General features: G+C 25.4%; 1 long non-coding RNA gene across 1 annotated transcript; it reads right to left on the reverse strand.

The window, feature by feature from the left end:
- Positions 1-2,834: 2,834 nt before the first annotated feature.
- Positions 2,835-4,191, reverse strand: LOC136982411 (uncharacterized). The gene is made up of 2 exons (XR_010881889.1): positions 4,110-4,191; positions 2,835-3,382 (listed from the first exon to the last, which is right to left on the reverse strand). It is a non-coding gene; the product is annotated as an uncharacterized lncRNA (long non-coding RNA).
- Positions 4,192-4,585: the final 394 nt, after the last annotated feature.

The raw sequence follows: 4,585 nt of genomic DNA on the forward strand, positions 1-4,585 counted from the left end.
TTTTTTTGTATTTAAAAAATCGAGAAATTAGATACGAAGCGTCGTAGAAAATTTAATTTAATATCATATTACTTATCATCAAACAAAAAATTATTATGACAGTACGGAATGTAGGCACAAGGGAGTTGTTTATTCATTTGATTATCGTAATTTTATCTATCAAATCAAAAACCATATTTTTTTTTTACCTTTATTCGAATTATAATTTCTTATTTATTTATTTATTAATATTAGGCCTACTTATTTCATTTCTTTCTACATTTCATTAGAGTTTATGCTTTAGCTTGATGACTTTCAAATGAATACAATAAGTTATATATTATATTAATTAATATAATTCATCAGAAAAAAATAGAGATTTAAATTTTAATAATAATTTTTTAATTATGTTTTTATTATTTTTGTAAAAAATTAATTTATGGATTGGATCGATAGAATAAGGCAACGCAACTCATGGACGTTCTGCCAAAAAGGGGGTGCCTTCCAGGAGAGCTTCTATAAGAAACTGGCCTATATTTAAGTATTATACACATAAAGCCCGGAAAACTCCGTGTTGCCAGCATGTTCTTCAGAAGCCAACCCACAGCCAGTGTTCAGTGTTATTCACTAGGCCATAAAATTAATTTATGCTAAACTAGTATAAATAAAACGGAATAAGAAGCTACATAATACACATACGAGTGGGTGGGTAAGTAATCGTTACGATGCGTTACAAGGGGATGGAGTTGTTTACAAAAACGTAGGGTCTCAGCCATTGGGTTACCGAATGTTTCTGAAGTGTTGCGTATTGTTTATGTCACTGCTTCCTGCTTTACGCATGTAATTAATAAAAGAATGTAACATTCGGTACCACGTAATGTATATTTTTCCTTTATACAATTAAGTTAAGCGAGAAAATGCGTTACGTAATTTTGGGTTAGGTATCGAGATTACGAGACGTTACAGGAGGGCGAGGCGATTGTTGAAAGTATAAAAATGGCGTTACATAATTTATGGATGATCTCTAAAATTTTATTTGAATATTCAATAAGCATTAAAAATAATTATTCCATGTCAAAATCAGTGATCATTTAATATACAAAAGTTTCTATTTATTATTTTAATTTGCGCAAATCTAAACGAGAGAAGCAGCGGAAGAGTATTCGTGGAAACGTTAAAGTTCATAATATAAATATATTCTAAGAAAATATTTTAAATCAGCAATTCATTATTTTCCAGTTTAAAAACGATAAACTATCAACAAAATGAAATTCAAATAAACTCATTTAATTTGTTTCAAATAACAAAAAGACAACTGATCTAACTCGATTATATTGAGAAAAATGCATTATTATTTAGTCACATGACGATTAAAATGCACGATTATCTAATCATAATAATTATTGTTAATGTTTTAAATCCATATCTCATTAATTCGTCGTATAAAGTAGATAAGTTTTGTACCGAATTCCAATAAAAATTAAAATCTGTTCTTTTCCAAATTAAGAAGAAAAAAAAAGAAGAATATTTTAAATACACAATAGATAAGACATCAAATATTTATTTAGTGGGGCTAATGGCACTCGGTATCATAAAGAATTATCATCAGCTAAGTCATTTGAAATGAGTTTCTGGCACTCTTCTTTCGTTCGAAGATTTAAAAAAGTATTATAAAAATAGATATTATGAATAAAAATTAAATTATTTACGAAATTTTAACATTTTAATATAAAAATTCAAATGAATTTTGGAAGTTTAGAATTGTTGTTACTCGCTCGTCAATATATTGCATGATGCGGTAATATATTGATTAGGTGCTGATTAAATATTTATCAATATATAATTTTTTTCCTCTTCTGTGTAGAAAGATTTATTTCTAAGTTGTCGTGAGAAAATTTCAAGTTTAAAGAAATAAAACTGATATAATTAATACACGAGGTACAGTACAGTACAGTAATTGATTTACTGTTATCAAATATTACGTATAGCCTAATTTAAAAACATCAATAAAGATAATTCTAAAAATTTAAATATACATTTTATGATTATTTAATTTTGTTTTGCATACTTAGCATTTTAATACTAACCGCTGCTACATCGGCAGATTTATACTTATATTTGCATTATACAGTATTTTGTTTATGAAATCTGATATTTTTTATATTAACGTTTATATTAATTCTATAAAAAATTGTCTGGCACGTGTAACATAAAAATACGTAAAAAATAAAATATTACAATTACAATTACAGTACGTGATATTAATTCGACAGAGATTTCACCATTTATGCTTGCGTATTTATATTTTAAGACTATTTTATGTTCAAATTTTTAAATAGCGCATCATTATACTTTCAAATTTATTTGATACATGCTTATAAATAAACGTAAATAATATAATATCAGATAATATGTTAGTAAAATTCATAGGGCGCCTTCTTATAGCTTACGAGGGAGACAAAGAGAGAGGAGATAGGAAAGTTGATTGGGTATTAAGATTTACTATTATTTTATTAATTTTCAAACAGTTTAATTTTAACTAATTTACTTTAAATTACTTTACTTTACTTAGATTTTTACTTTTAAAACGATTTTTGCTTCTCAAATGCTAAAATAGATCATAAAAAGTTATGCAACTTGGCACCATTTTTGTAAATAAATAAAGAAGTCATTCTTTAATGATATTTTTGCATACAAATTAGCTGATTTAGAACGTATTTATAAATTAAAAATATAATTTGAAACGTAACTTTTGCTTTTATCATTAAATTATATAATCGCAAAAATTACTATTAAAGTGTTATAAAAGGAATTTTGAACTTTTTAGCTCACTCTTATCTAACACAAGAAAAGAATACATTTACACAAATATTTTTATTTAATTAAAAACTTCATACACAATTTAATTCCTCTGCTAAATAAATATTTTGTATCAAAACTGGAAGACGTTTTTCAAATAAATACATTTGCTAATTTTGTCATCACAAATCCAAGCGAAAAGTTCATGTCATCCCTACTTTAAGATCTTGAATGAATAATTTTTGGTTGGAGTTATATATATATAATATGGCTATTTATATCAATTATTTTTCGATTCTTTCAATGAATAATTGAGAAACTCCACGCACCAATTCCTGATACCAAGTTTTGCTTTACAACAGAATGGATAAACGATAACCGATTTGGTTACTTTTGAACAACTTTCACAGGTGTCCCTAATTGCAGTGTCAATTACACATTCATCTGGACCGTCCACCGTCCGGGCCATGTCAATTTTCTGTTTTAAAGATTCAATGTTCGTAAGTGCATCATCTACTGGAGATGTTACGGGAATCGAATGGACGGTAACGATGGTCGTCAACGAGCAAAGTGCCAAAAGAAACAAGCACCGGACGATCATTATCTGCAAAATAAAAAATAAATAATAAAAACTTAGGACTTTAAGCCAATTTTCATTTAAGTCTAGAGAGAGATGATTATTAAATTCTAAATTTTAATTCGCTTTATTAATTAAATTATAGTGAGAAATAATTATAAAAATTACTATCAGAAATTTATAAAAGTAAATCTCATTTTTGAAACAATTAAAAGTTAAACTTTATCGAATGGTTTAAATTATCAAGAGCAGACTGAAATGAATAAACCTTTGAAAATTTTTATGATAAGCAACAGTGATAATCGAAACTACTATATAAAACTAAATGAGCTATTTTTGATTTAAAGATAAATGTTAGAAAATATTTAAAATTTTCAATAGTTATATGAAAATTTTTTTATTTTTGATATAGATTTTTGATTTAAAATTTCTGGTTTTTAATCTAAATCTTTTATAATTTATTTTAATAATTTGCTACTATAATATAAAATCAAGATTAAAATTTTAATTAACAAAATTAGATATTTTAAGATTTATTATAATAAAATAAAAATTTAACAAGAACGAAATTCAAATAAATAGTTTGTAACATAGAAAAGTTTAAAGTAATAAATTTATATTGGGACAGTTAAAAAAACGATATAAAATATACATATAAAAATGTTAGTAAAATTTTACATTTATTCCATATTTAAAATAAAATCTAATGCAATAACGAACTATATATATATATATGAGTAAAAGATGAACTTACTGAATATATTATCTATATAGAATATAAACTTTTCTGAACGGCAGTAGAACTTCCTTCTCTTTATCTTGATTCTTTCATTCCCTTTTTATACAGTATCTTTCTTTTGACGTCATATCTGAACCAATCAAGAGTTAGATAACAGAGAGTGTTATCTAACTCACTCCACGTTGGTACAGTACAAGCAATACGCAAAACCAAATTTAGGTGAAAAGTTCTCTAATTGGGATTTTTTTAGTTAGTGTTTTGAACGTAGAAACTGTTCCACTTAGATACGTTTACATATTATTATGATGTAATTTAGTTGACATTGATTCTATAAGTTTTTTTTCTGATAAAGAAAATGCCCGAATGCAGATAACACTCATAAAACTAGTTTTTATTCAATTATATTTTGTTTCGGTTAGTTGAATCATATTGTTTGATGATATTTTTATATTTAATTAAAAACAAATCTTTATTTTTGTTAAATTAGAATC

The sequence above is a fragment of the Centruroides vittatus genome, unplaced genomic scaffold (assembly GCF_030686945.1).
Source record: "Centruroides vittatus isolate TY-2023 unplaced genomic scaffold, ASM3068694v2 contig_824, whole genome shotgun sequence".
Taxonomy (NCBI): Eukaryota; Metazoa; Arthropoda; class Arachnida; order Scorpiones; family Buthidae; genus Centruroides; species Centruroides vittatus.